This window comes from Thalassophryne amazonica, chromosome 3 (genome assembly GCF_902500255.1).
Source record: "Thalassophryne amazonica chromosome 3, fThaAma1.1, whole genome shotgun sequence".
NCBI lineage: Eukaryota > Metazoa > Chordata > Actinopteri > Batrachoidiformes > Batrachoididae > Thalassophryne > Thalassophryne amazonica.
Window position 1 is genome coordinate 145,323,000 of NC_047105.1, and position 15,877 is coordinate 145,338,876.

Below are 15,877 nucleotides of genomic sequence, written 5' to 3' on the forward strand. Positions count from 1 at the left end.
GAATGAATCCTCAACGTCTTCCACAGAGAGTGGAGCCACATGTCACACTCCATTCTCTCAGCCGTCGAGAGCAAAGCCCGCTGGATAGGTTTCATCAGGGCACGGAGGGTCCCCAAACCCTGATCTCCTTGTCGAAAACAAATGGTGTCAATGGCGTTGAGAGACCAGCTGATCAATTCCATAGTTAATCCAAATCATAATTTGAAGAATTCACAGTCTGGTGAAGCTGGGACTTTGAAGGTCAGAGCAGAGATAGAGAACAGAAAGGAGGAGAGGAGAGGGGAGGAATGCGACCGTCCTTGCCGGAGTCCGGCACCGACTGAGCAACAGTTTGTCAGTACAGTGCCTCAGTGACTCCATTCAGAGTTAACGGAGAAAGAAAGAAAGAAAGAGAGACACTAGTTACAGGACAGGACAACCAGTGCTGTGTTGTCCTGTACAAATATAAAAGATCAGTTCTCTTTGGCTTGTCCTTTAGGTTTGTGTTGTTAAGGGCGTCAGAGTTTTGGTTTGCAGTATTTCTGTCTGTGGTTCTTGGTGTGTGGTTCATGCTCCTGTCACAAAATTGTGCCACATTTTCATGATGGAAGCATGAATTAATTTCATGACAGGAGTAGGAAAATGCAGGGTGACACGTGTGTGTGTGTGTGTGTGTGTGTGTGTGTGTGTGTGTGTGTGTGTGTGTGTGTGTGTGTGTGTGTGTGTGTGTGTGTGTGTGTGTGTGTGTGTGTGTGTGTGTGTTCTTGACGGAGCATGAATAACAAGCATGAGACAGGGCTGTTCAGTAAGCACATCTAGCATAAATCTTGTGCCATAAAATTCTGAGTTCCTTTGCAGTTCCATGCAGATCAAGTGAGAAGAACACAGATTATCTGCTGTGGTCATCCTGTGCAAACAAGAGCAGCCAAAAGGGGGCAACAGGGTATTGAACCAAAAGACTAACAGCATACTGTTACAATAAAGAATTTAAAAAATGGGTGCTTGAATTTGCAGCTCATAGTTTTATGTTTACCACCTGATCCACTGTGGACTTGTTGTTCCACATCCTTTTCATTTCTTCCTTCAGACCTTGCTTCTTCAGGAGGAACAGGTGTGCAGGGAGAGAGAGTGGTGGAAAGTGAAACACACACAATAAACTGAAACAGATGCAGAGGAGAATAAATGGACAACAAAGGCATTAAACAGATTGCGTGAGAGAGAAAAAAAGCCTACATGTGTGACTGCATGCACAGCTGCACATTTGGACACAGTCCTGTCCTGTCTTTGTCAAATTTGATACTTTGGTTGTGACTCTGATTCTCTTATTTGTGAGTCTGTTCAGGTTTGTAACTCTATCATGACATGGAGTTGTAGTTCTGAGGTGAGTTTGTGCTGGTGCTTATCTCTGGATTTGGTAGCATCAAGTGAAGGAGAATCTACAACTCCTGTAGACGGGACACTCGTCTGACACAGGTTGCTTCACTAGCCAGGGGTGGTACACATTCACACCTAGGTGGACTAAGACAATCCAAAGATCCAGACAGGTGCACACTGCACCGGCAGGATAAGACCAGAGACCTTGGTGAGAGCTGAGGTGGGGTGTTATGCATTTAGGTCAAAAGCAGCTGACTTGCTGGCCCATTTACCTTCCACGAAAGTTTATTGTTGTTCTGATAACTGCTGTGTACATACTACTGGATGCTAATGTTAGCTCGGCTCTTGGACAGCGCACATGTGCATGCATAGAACAGGTGTTGAAATGATTGCTCAGCTATGTGTTTGCGTGTGTGTGTGTGTGTGTGTGTGTGTGTCTTCATAATGGCTGAATGAGCTGTTGCTTGTGCACGTATGCGTGCCACTGTTAGGGCTGTTATGTTATATAGTTAAAAAATAAAAGTTGTGAGAGACTTCGGGCCACATGTTTTTGTTCCACTTGGGGTTTTATAGGTGCAGACCAAATCTGAACTCAATCAGATAAGATTTAGAGGTCCCCCAGAGTGACAGTTTCCTCTCCCTCCACTGGCAAGCCAACAACACCCTAAGGGAGAAGAGTCTGATGCCATTATTTTTCTTTTACAGGTACATGTGACGGCTTCTAATTGCAAAAAGTGCTGGTTGTTTGGTCACCCAGAGGAGAACATTACTGGAATTACTACATTGCTTGTTTGGGGAAAATTGTTGCTTTGTGGAGGACCCCAAAACAATGTCTGATTACAATCAAATTTGGCACAAATCTTTTATTTTATTAGGGGAACAAGAACAACATGTGGCCCAAAAGATTTTGTAACGTGACATTTTGAACAGGTTTAGCCGCTGTCAATGAAGCTATTCTAGCTAACGTTTTTGTTGTTGTTGTTTGTTATTTGGCTATTCCAATATATGGAGCACAACGCATCTCTGTAGTCCGTGATGTCCAGTTGGATTATCGGTGCACAGCATGTCACATGGGATTTATTTATGCACACGATTTATTTCCAGCACACGTACAGCACAGCCGGGTGAGAAGTTTTTCACCACAGGCTGTGATTCCTGGTTCCTGTCCACCCTGTGCTGTCAAATGATCCTGGGGCTGTGCCGGAGGTGACATTCATGTTTAATAATGTTGCCATTGGCTGGCAAATCAGTTCTAGTATGTCATACCTCCTACAGAGTTAGATGGTGACCATGTAATAATATGTATATTACAGCAGTGACATCCATTCAGCTGTAACCCTCTGATGCATGCAATGACGCATTGATGCCCATGAGGCAGTGGTGGGGCGCACCTTCCCTTGGTGTCTCAGATATGAAGGGCACAATATTTGACAGTATTTATGTCACCCATAAGAAGGAATGGAAATATATCTGTACTGTAAGGTCTACTATGGATATAACAGCCTGTTCAGATCTGCGGTGGCGTGTGCTATGCGATGCATTGACCTGCAGTGGCACATGGTGCTTTCGGTTTAATTGTGGACTTTTCACATCCACTGCACATGATGAATGCATGCCACATACATGTTATTACATATCAACATTTCCTTTGCCCTCCCTGGCTGGGGTCCAGTGGCTGTGGACATATGTGGCACAAGCAGGACGTGCTGGCAGGCTTTGCTGTGACCGATCCATCTCAGAGTTCAATGAACTGTGATCACATGGTTTAAAATGCTGTTTTGATGCAGTAAGAATATGTAGATTGTGATCAGATGGCACACAAACTGCACATAGACCGCCATCAGATGGGTGTCCCATCTCGACGATGCCAAGATTGTCCCATCTCAATGGTGCCAAGAGTCCATCTTCAGACCACGTGTCGACACTTCCCGACTTTAGCCCCTTTCACACCGGGGCTGCTTCGAGTTGCTTCATGTGGCATCGTGACAACGCAGGAATGTCTGCTTCAGGTGCACACAGCGGGGGGCAGAGAGGAGGTGACAGTGCAGAGGACCTGCAGCTGCCTGCAGGTCCTCTGCACAGAGAAATCAGAGGGCACAGTTTGGCTGTAGGTCCTCTGCACAGAGAAATCAAAGTGCACAGTTTGGCTGCAGCCCGACTGTGCACTCTGATTTCTTGAGTTTATATTTGTTCTTGTGCTGAGCTGCAGGTCTGTGCTCTGAGTTCTGTTATAGTTTATCTTTCTTCCTTTGACCGTGAGCTGTGTTCGCATGTGTGCGAACGAACCTTCCGTGTGTAAATGTGGAGATGTCTGGAGTTATACTTGATGTGGTCATGTCCTGTCTTTGGCAATCAGTCTGTGACCAGGACTTATGTCCTTTTTTGTCCTTTATTTAACACTGATGAGAGAGTTTGAGGGGAGAGTGAGGACCTGCCTGCAGCTAGCCAGTTTTTTTTTTTCTTTTTTCTTTTAGTTGTCCGCATGTGCGCACGCAAGCGAATCGTCTGTGAGTGGACTGGAGATGTCCGGACTGTTTATGGCATTCAGTCTGTGAGCAGGACTTTTATGGATTGTATTGAAACACAGTTGTGAGAAAATTTAAGAGCAAGTAGCTGCAGCAGCTGCCAGGCTTTTTAAGCTCCCATCCTGTTTTAGTATAATGCTGTGCAAAAAGATAAAATTCAGTTGTTTCTTTCAATTAAGTAAATTATTATGTGTTATTAGCATTGAAAAATGGCCATGCCTCATGTCGTCACCTTCAGTCTTCCACTGCAGATGGCAGCAATTCTGTTGCAGTATTACTGCAAATTTGCTTTTCCTATTCCACCATTTCTCCTACTTTTTATGCGCCTGTGCAACAAAGTTGGAGCATAATATTTTCACCCAGTCCAGGTCTTTTAACATTTTGTTTTTGCACAATAATTAAAGAACTGATTGAAACCATTTCTTGGTGGTGTGTTGGGGAGCCAGAGGAAGTATCCTTTTGAAAATTGGGCAGTACACCACATGCCAATCATAAAGTGGTAGTCTTGCAATACAAATAGATCATATATGGGTGGTTCTCAGCTCAGCCCTCAGTGACCACCAAACCACACATGTTCCATCTCTCTCTGCTCTGCCACACTCTGATTAGCTTGTTCAGGTGTCTGTTTGTATGTGATTGGCTGCAGATAAAGGTTTGGTGGTCTTTCAGAACTGTTTGAGAACTACTTACATCTTTCATCATTTAAAGCACCAGTTTTTTGTTATATAAATTATTTCCAGACTTAATTTGTTATATTATATTGCAAAATGTGGCGTTATTTGTGTTGCTTTTGTCAGACATCTGGACTTCATTTAAAACTTTCTACTTTGACTTCTGTCTCTCTCACACACACACACTATGTATTTGTGTTGTGCTGTCACGCATTTTCTCTTGAGAAGACTTTGCAGCTTCAGATGTCTTTCATGTGTTATCGTCACATTAGGAGTTTCATTTGGCTTCATGGAAAATAAAAGTGAGGATTACAGGTCACATCGGTCAAAAAAATGTCTCTTGGAAAAAAGAACACCCCCCTAAAAAAAGGTCACTCCTAAAATTATTCAAGATGTAGAAATAAACATGTATCATATCTTATTTGAAGAAGTTGGAACAACTGAAAACATCCGATCGATGGATACAGATTGTTACCGTCTGAGCTAAATCAGAGTTAAATAGAACCCCAGTAGCAGACAGCCACGACACAAGAGGATGAGTTTCAAAACTCCAAGGTAATTTAATAATCCAACAGAGCAAAAATCGAACAAACAAGTGCAGCTATGTGAGAACAACAAAAAGTCCAACACTCAAACACAAAGCAGGGAACAACCAGGAGGTGCAAAAAACTAATGGCAGTTGAAAAACTGGATGTGCAAAAACTCAAACTTACAATATACAAAGAGGACACAAGAACAAAACACCATCACATATTATGAAATGTTACATTAACTAACAGGCAAAACAACAAGCAGACAGGTGTGACTTATCAGCAAAAGAACAGATTAACAACGTGTGATGACTAAGTGAAGATGGAAATGCTGAGACACAAGAGTAAATTAGAAACACCAACAAATAAAACATAAACCCGGCGAGTGGAAATAAAACCTGATCAAGAAATCGAAAACCAAAACATAAGGTACACAACAATGCCAAAAACAAACATAGAACTAAACTATAATCAACAACCAAACAAACAAGCAGTGAGACAATAGGACCTTGAACAGATCAATAGCACCACAGGGGAAAAACCAACATGACAATAACGTATGCACAAGGTACACAGGGCTGGATCCAGAGTGAAAATCTGACCGATGCATTTTTGCCCAATGATGAAATAAAAATCGTACGCTTCTTGTTATTCAATAATCTTCATTCTTTTATTGGTGTGCAACATACACTGTTACACTTCTTTTAATATATTTATTATACTTCATGGACCATAGTGAACACTTCTTATTTGTATAAATATGATGTCCTAAAAAAACAACACTATAACAAAAATTGACATGGTGGATCCTTGATCTCTGTGTTGTGTGGGCCGCCAGAAGAGGAGGTACTGCTGGCCCACCACCAGAGGGCGCCCTGCCTGAAGTGCGGGCTTCAGGCACGAGAGGGCGCTGCCGCCTCACAGGAACAGCCGAGGTGACAGCTGTCACTCATCAACTATGACAGCTGTCACCGATCATCTGCACTTCACCCCCAGATCCACCACGTCGCCGAGATATCGTTCTTCTAAGGAGGTAATATTCTGAGCCATAAACTAAACTGTATCTTAGTCTGAACTCTTTTTGCAGCCTCTTTCCTGTGGAGCCTTGTCCGCTGATTGGTGGTTTGTGAGAGTGCCGACGTCTTCGCCTCTCACTCTTTCCAGATAAGTGCTGAAACAGGAGCTGCACGAGTGTGTGATTTGAGGTGGAGGTGGAATTCCCACCGTTGTTGTTACTGGGTGTACACACACCCACACTTGACTGTCTTTGCTCTTCGCCAGCAGTACCAGATCCGACACGCGGAGACGGTGGCCACCTGGGGGATTCGGGACCTGGCGGCTCCAGTATCCTTCGGGTTCGGTGGCGGAGGAAATCGTGTGGTTCCGGTTCTTGTTTAGACGGACGTCTCCTATCGTCGAGCCTGCCCACACGACACCTTTATCCATTGACTTTGTATCATTCTATAATCTGCTGTGTGTGGTTGTGGCATTCACAACAGTAAAGTGTTCAAATTTGACTCCTTCTATTGTCCGTTCATTTGCGCCCCCTGTTGTGGGTCCGTGTCACTACACTTTCACAACACTCTGGACATAATAGGAATAAACAAAATCTGTAGTTTTTGTCAAAAGCATTTCCTTTCAGACATTATTGGCATGAATGTCTTTCCATATATCTGAGCTGAGCTCTTGCAGCTGCTGTGCTGCACATCAGGATGTAATTTGTAAAGAAATACAGCACGTCTCATTTTGGGAGGAAAAAAATGTTTTAGTCGATTGTAGTTTCTTGTCTGTATTACAACGTTTGTAAGAGGTGTCATTTTATTTAAAGCGACAATTCATTTTGAAGTTATTAATACCGACCGGACTCTGACTTAGCAGAGAGCCGCACAGCGTTTGGAGCTGTGACAACGGAACGGAGGACGATTCTCGTTTCTTGACTGCAACAAGAAAAGAGTCCCAGTTAGTGACTTTAATCCACACAAAAGTGACTCACAGTATTTTAATGGCTTTGAGAGGGGTTAAGATGCGGACTCGTCGTGTCAGAAGAGCAGCGAAAGAAAGAACCAATGGGCTAGTGGATCGAAACATTGCTTCAAGGTTCACGTTTCAAAGTGGAGTCGCGCTGCAGAAACGGTTGATTACAGACCCGCTGCAGACCAAACCCTGAATATCCGACTTTATTTGTACGTCCGTATGACTCTGAAACTCGGAAAAATCCATATAATTCATGGACAGTCCATATAGGTTGACATGTATGGTCGGAAAACCACCAAAGATGTAATTTCAGTCATCATAGAATGCCTTTCAAATACACTATTGTCTGAAGACTATTTATAAACCACTCACCGTTTCTTTCTGAAATAAGCGCCCAATTTTCCTTGCACAACTTTTTTCCTGGATGCCATGATCATCGACTCGACTGGACTGACGCTGTGTTTGTTTGATCCGGTTTGAATTTTCCTGTGTACACCTGCGTGGTGCATTGTGGGATCAAATCAAAAGCTGTGTTCACCGCGGGGACACGTTCGGCACTATTCAGGATTATTCGAGATTTTTTTTTTTTTTACCAATGCCGAACATTGCGTAAAAAAATCTGACCGATGCAACTGCAACCAGTCTGGATCCGGACCTGGTACACATGGAACTTAGAATGACTTGAAAATCACAAACACGTCATGAACAAAGAGGAGCACAATGACCCTGACCATGGACAGAAGACATGACAGACACACAAACACAGACAGATGGCAGATCACATGGGCACGGGGGAGTATCCATGGAGCACCAACACACACACACACACACACACACACACACACACACACACACACACACACACACACACACACACACACACACACATATATATGACTGAGACACGAACCAAGGGTGCGCACACACACACATACAAACACACACATGTATGACTGAGACACGAACCAAGGGTGCACACACACACATACAAACACACACATGTATGACTGAGACACAAACCAAGGGTGCACACACACATACAAACACACACATGTATGACTGAGACACGAACCAAGGGTGCACACACACACACACGCACTCAGACACGTATGACTGAGACACAAACCAAGGGTGCACACACACACATACAAACACACACATGTATGACTGAGACACAAACCAAGGGTGCACACACACACATACAAACACACACATGTATGACTGAGACACAAACCAAGGGTGCACACACACATACAAACACACACATGTATGACTGAGACACGAACCAAGGGTGCACACACACACACACACACGCACTCAGACACGTATGACTGAGGCACGAACCAAGGGTGCATGCACACATGCACATATGACTAAGACATGAACCAAGGGTGCATGCACACACACACTCATATATATGAGTGAGACAGGAACCAAGGGTTCACACACACACACACACACGACTGAGACATGAACCAAGGGTGCATGCACACACACACACTCACATATATGAGTGAGACAGGAACCAAGGGTTCACACACACACACACACACACACGACTGAGACATGAACCAAGGGTGCATGCGCACACACACACACACACACACACACATACATATGACTGAGACAGGAACCCAGGGTACACACACACACACACACACACACACACACTCAGGACCCAAATGATTGGCACACACTCACACATACACCAGACAGGCACAGCCCAGGGGCGCGCATGCGCGCACACACACACACGTACACACACACACACACACATGTATGACTGAGACATGAACCAAGGGTGCACACACACACACACACACACGCACTCACACACGTATGACTGAGACACGAACCAAGGGTGCACACACACACACACACACACACACATACAAACACACAGATGTATGACTGAGACACGAACCAAGGGTGCACACACACATACAAACACACACATGTATGACTGAGACACGAACCAAGGGTGCACACACACACATACAAACACACACATGTATGACTGAGACACAAACCAAGGGTGCACACACACATACAAACACACACATGTATGACTGAGACACGAACCAAGGGTGCACACACACACACACACACACACGCACTCAGACACGTATGACTGAGACACGAACCAAGGGTGCACACACACACATACAAACACACATGTATGACTGAGACACAAACCAAGGGTGCACACACACACATACAAACACACACATGTATGACTGAGACACAAACCAAGGGTGCACACACACATACAAACACACACATGTATGACTGAGACACGAACCAAGGGTGCACACACACACACACACATGCACTCAGACACGTATGACTGAGGCACGAACCAAGGGTGCATGCACACATGCACATATGACTAAGACATGAACCAAGGGTGCATGCACACACACACTCATATATATGAGTGAGACAGGAACCAATGGTTCACACACACACACACACACACACGACTGAGACATGAACCAAGGGTGCATGCACACACACACACTCACATATATGAGTGAGACAGGAACCAAGGGTTCACACACACACACACACACACGACTGAGACATGAACCAAGGGTGCATGCGCACACACACACACACACACACACACACATACATATGACTGAGACAGGAACCCAGGGTACACACACACACACACACACACACACTCAGGACCCAAATGATTGGCACACACTCACACATACACCAGACAGGCACAGCCCAGGGGCGCGCATGCGCGCACACACACACACGTACACACACACAGACACACATGTATGACTGAGACATGAACCAAGGGTGCACACACACACACACACACGCACTCACACACGTATGACTGAGACACGAACCAAGGGTGCACACACACACACACACACACACACACATACAAACACACAGATGTATGACTGAGACACGAACCAAGGGTGCACACACACATACAAACACACACATGTATGACTGAGACACGAACCAAGGGTGCACACACACACATACAAACACACACATGTATGACTGAGACACAAACCAAGGGTGCACACACACACTTACAAACACACACATGTATGACTGAGACACGAACCAAGGGTGCACACACACACATACAAACACACACATGTATGACTGAGACACGAACCAAGGGTGCACACACACACACACACACGCACTCACACACGTATGACTGAGACACGAACCAAGGGTGCGCAGACACACACACACACACACACACACACACACACACACACACACACACACACACACACACACACACACACACACACACACACACACACACAACTGAGACATGAACCAAGGGTGCATGTGCACACACACACACACACACAACTGAGACATGAACCAAGGGTGCATGTGCGCACACACACACACGCACACACACGTATGACTGAGAGACGAACCAAGGGTGCACACACACACACACACACACACACACACGACTAAGGCACGAACCAAGGGTGCGCACACACACACATACACACACACACGTATGACTGAGGCACGAACCAAGGGTGCGCAGACACACACACACACACATACACGTATGACTAAGGCACGAACCAAGGGTGCATGCACACATGCACATATGACTAAGACATAAACCAAGGGTGCATGCACACACACACACACACATATATATGAGTGAGACAGGAACCAAGGGTTCACACACACACACACACGACTGGGACATGAACCAAGGGTGCATGTGCACGCACACACACACACGCACACACACACACACACACACATACATATGACTGAGACAGGAACCAAGGGTACACACACACCCAGGACCCAAATATTGACACACACTCACACATACACCAGACAGGCACAGCCCAGGGGCGCGCATGCACGCGCGCACACACACACACACACACACACACACACACACACACACACACACACACACACACACACACACGACTGAGACATGAACCAAGGGTGCATGCACACACACACACACAGACACACACACGACTGAGACATGAACCAAGGGTGCATGCACACACACACACACACACATATGACTGAGAAAGGAACCAAGGGTACACACACACACACATGGGACCCAAATGATTGACACGCACTCACACATACACCAGACAGGCACAGCCCAGGGGGCGTGCGCGCGCACACACACACACACACACACACACACACACACACACACACACACACACACACACACACACACACACACACACACACACACACACACACACACACACAGAAGACCCAAAGATAGACACACAGGACTCAGACATGAAGCAGGAAAGCAGACACACACTCACACATACACCAGACAGACACAGCCCAGGCTTCATTTGTGCTTCTGTTGGTTTCATCAGGCATTGACCTCTGATTTGCACTGAAAATGTTTGAAGTAACTGGGATGTGAATTAGCACCTCTAAGTTGATGCCGATGGTCCTCTGTTTGGAAAGGGTGGATTGTCCCTTCTGGCTTAAGGGAGTGTTCTTGCCCCAAGTGGAGAACTATTAGTATTGCCAGGTCTTGATCATGAATGGGGTTGGAGCGTGAGCAGCATCTAATGTTTTATGGACATTGTACTGGACCGTATTCATGAAAAAAGAGCTGAGCCAGGTGGTGAGACTCTTGTTTTAGCAGTCGATTTACGCTCCTCCATCAGGTATCTGTTTTTATACTCCGGAACAGGGTGAAAAATTTGATTGTCCAGGAGGAGTAGAGTCGCTGCTTCTTCGCATCAAAGGGAGCCAGATAAGGTGGTTTGGGTATCTGGTGAGCATACCCCCTCATGTTCTTAGGGAGGTCTTCCAGGTATGTCCAAGTGGAAGAAGGTCCCAGGGAAGACTCAGGACACGTTGGAGGGATTATATTTCCCAGCTATCTTGGAAATGTCTCAGGATCCCCTGGGAAGAGTTTCAGGACTTGACGAAGGACAGGGAAGTGTGGGAATTTCTTAGTTTGTTGCTACTGCAACCCAGACCGTGATACGTGGCAGAAAATAAAAGAATAAAGGAAAGTGCCTTTTCAGAAAGAGGCCCAAAAAAAACAAGAGGTATTCTACTTCATATTCCAAGGCCCAGAATTCACTCAAGTTCCTAAATGATAATATATCTTTGTTCATGCTTTTGCTGGTCTCTCAATGATTTGAAAATCATCAGAATGCACCTTCACACGAGAAGCTGCAGCGAACCAAGACATGGCAAAGCAGAAGCCTTTGACAATGTAAGACTGCTGTCTGATCTGATCCTCATGTCCTCACCCGGCGAGCACAAAAGCCTCCATCTATCTCCTCTCAGTGTTCTTAGCACAGCGGCTAAAGCCGGTGATCGCTTCTACCTCTCCCCTGCTTCTTCTCTTATCCTCATCCGCATGGAAGGCTGAGTGCTGCACGCCGGCTTTCAGCTCTTTGCAAATATGCATGTGGTTATTGCTGCCGCATGTGCGTGTCTTCACACAGATGTTGGCATTATAGTCTTGATACCATCTTTAATACCTGCCACGCGTCGTCATCTGCTCTTACATCTGATGGTTCCCAGTGGGCTGACGGGCGGCATGGACCAGAATTATTAATGACGGCTTCCCTTCATGACACTGCAGCGCTCACGAGCATGGCTGCAAAAATAACATGTGACAGCCAATGAGGAGGAAATGTCACATTAAGTCGGCACCGACAGCAGCCACTCATCAGGTTCAGGCTCAACAGTGTCACGTCTCTGACGATCCACCAGGGTGATAATGGAAAAAGAGTTAAAAAAAAAAAAAAAAACCAATGGAGTGTGTTTTTTATTCAGTTCACATTTTATAGGATTACATATTTCCCAGGAGCTGCAGTTATTATTTATGTCATTCATATTTTTGCACAACTTTTACACTGCCAGCATATTGAAATTCAAACCATTTTTGACCATGTATTATGTTTTGTTTGTTTGTTTTTCTAGTGGCAAGACAACAAATTCAAATTCAAATTTAACTGTAAATAAACTGGATGCTGCCCAGCGTTTAACCCAACATGCAAAGGTTCAAATCCATTGAGTATATCACAGGATGGTACTGTACAGTCAGTCTGTCTGAAGGAGGCAGTCTTCAAAAAATGAACATGCAAGAAGATGACTCATGAGGGACGCCACCAAGACCTCGCTAAGGAGATAAAGGCTTCTGTGACTGTGATTGAAGTAACTATGTGTCTATTGCAATACCAGTTATACACCTTCATGGTAGAACAGAGAAGGATTTTCCAACAAAGACAGTTTGACTTTAGAGATACAGTTTGGCAGAAGGCACATGGCCAATTCAAGACCAGGTTTAAACTGTTTTATTATTATAGTCTGAAGGTCACTGCTGGGGGACCTTGCTGTGAGCAGTTGTGCAGACCCTAGTTGTGGTGGAGGGAGGAGGTGCTGATGGATTGGAGCTGGTTTTCATGGGGATGGTATTAGGACTGTCCCATTGTCTTTCAAATATGCATTCAGCTGCCTGGCCAGATGAAGCCTCCGCTCCTCTTTCCATGACAAAAACTCCTGTAACAGTGGAATGTGCCGTTCATTTCCAAACTGGACGCTGTGTTTTATCCGGGATGTCGTCTGACTAGCACAGGAATTGTGAAAAGACGTGGACATCAGCACTTTTTCGGCACATTGAGACAGACGTGCGGAGGAATCCCGCGCGTCGCATGCCGCATGGCGCAAAGCAACGCCGTGATGAAGCCTCACAGGACATGTTCTGGCAAGTCCAGGCTCATCCACAATTTCTCGGATAATCATACAACTGAAAAACACCGACAGCTGTCTGAAAGCCATCTCAAAGCCGTCCTGTGAGACCAAAATGGAGGTGGTTTTGTCTCGCTCCATCAGCGAATCCGTCGTGACGCGCGAAGCCTCCGTGCGGCTTTCCATGACAAAATCTCTTGTTAAAAGTGAAATCTGCCGGAAAATGGTTGATGTCCAGCTCTTGTGATAACCAGAGAAATTGTACACGATGGTCACGGATCCATACAGCCATCCATTTAGAAATGAAATGGTCGTTCAGCCTGTCGATCGCGGCTCGGCGCGCGGCGCGCCATCAGCTGCTGTGGGCCGTCCTTAAAGCGATAGTAACACTCCTTAATCTCTCTGAAGCCCATAAAATTTTCACCGAAAACCATCTGAATTTCTCGAATGGTGTCCACTTGGATGTGCCTCACAATTTCTGAAAAAATTTTGATCAAGCAAAGCGGTAGTCTCTGAGCCATTCCTAAACAATGAAAAAAAAGACGAGAGGGGTGGACCACTCCTCACCCAAAGCCTGCTCACAGACGAATGACGCAACCGACAGGCATGAAAAAACTCATGCATGCGCACGAAGGTTCAAGCCTGGCTGATGCAATCACACGTGAGTCAAATCCATATGGTTTTTGAAAAAAATAAAAAGGTCGGATACTTTTCTAACAGACCTCATATTTACAGTTCTAAATTATTTACATAATTATTTACAGTTTAAAAAGAACTAAACTTAATCTCTAACACTCAAGCTAACGTACTTAACAAACTATCTGTAACATGTCACATCCAAATTAACTTACTAACTCTAAACTCACAAACTCAAACCTCTAACACCCAAAGTAACTTACTCACTGATGAACTCTAACCTGTAACACCCAAACTAACTTCCTCACTAAGTAATTCTAACCTCTAACACATAATCTAACTTGCTCACTAACTCTAACCCCTAACCCCCGAACTAACTTAGTCACTAAATCTAACCTCTAACACCCAAATTAACTTACTCACTAACAAACTCTTACCTCGAGCATCCAAACTAACCTAACTAACTCTAACCTTTAGCACCCAAATTATCTAATTCACTAACTAACCCCAACGTCTAACCCCCAAACTAACGTAGTCACTAAATCTAACCTCTAACACCCAAATTAACTTACTCACTAACAAACTCTTACCTCGAGCATCCAAACTAACCGTACTGACTCTAACCTTTAGCACCCAAATGATCTAACTCACTAACTAACCACAACTTCTAACCCCCAAACTAACTTAGTCACTAATTCTAACCTCTATCATCCAATCTAACTTGCTCACTGAGTATCTCTAACCTCTAGCACCCAAACTAACTTGCTCACAAGCTAACTCTGTCCTCTCGCACCCAAACGGACTTCCTCACTAACTAGCACTAACCTCTAACACCCAAATTAACTTACTTACTAACAAACTCTTACCTCGAGCATCCAAACTAACCTAACTATCTCTAACCTTTAGCACCCAAATTATCTAACTTACTAACTAACCCCAACTTCTAACCCCCAAACTAACGTAGTCACTAAATCTAACCTCTAACACCCAAATTAACTTACTCTAACAAACTCTTACCTCGAGCATCCAAACTAACCTAACTCTAACCTTTAGCACCCAAATTATCTAACTCACTAACTAACCCCAACTTCTAACCCCCAAACTAATGTAGTCACTAAATCTAACCTCTAACACCCAAATTAACTTACTCACTAACAAACGCTTACCTCGAGCATCCAAACTAACCTAACTAACTCTAATCATTAGCACCCAAATGATCTAACTCACTAACTAACCCCAACTTCTAACCCCCAAACTAACTTAGTCACTAATTCTAACCTCTATCACCCAATCTAAGTTGCTCACAAACTAACTCTGTCCTCTCGCACCCAAACGGACTTCCTCACTAACTAGCACTAACCTCTAACATCAAAACTAACTTACTCAACTAACTTTATTTCTTTGATTAAATGCTGTATCTGCATGCACAAAACACAGTCTGGTTTGCAAATAATCACTT

General features: G+C 44.7%; 1 protein-coding gene across 2 annotated transcripts in view; it reads left to right on the plus strand.

The window, feature by feature from the left end:
* Positions 1-15,877, plus strand: part of fhit (fragile histidine triad diadenosine triphosphatase) — a 1,159,287-nt gene that overhangs the window by 600,573 nt on the left and 542,837 nt on the right. The window lies entirely within an intron of this gene.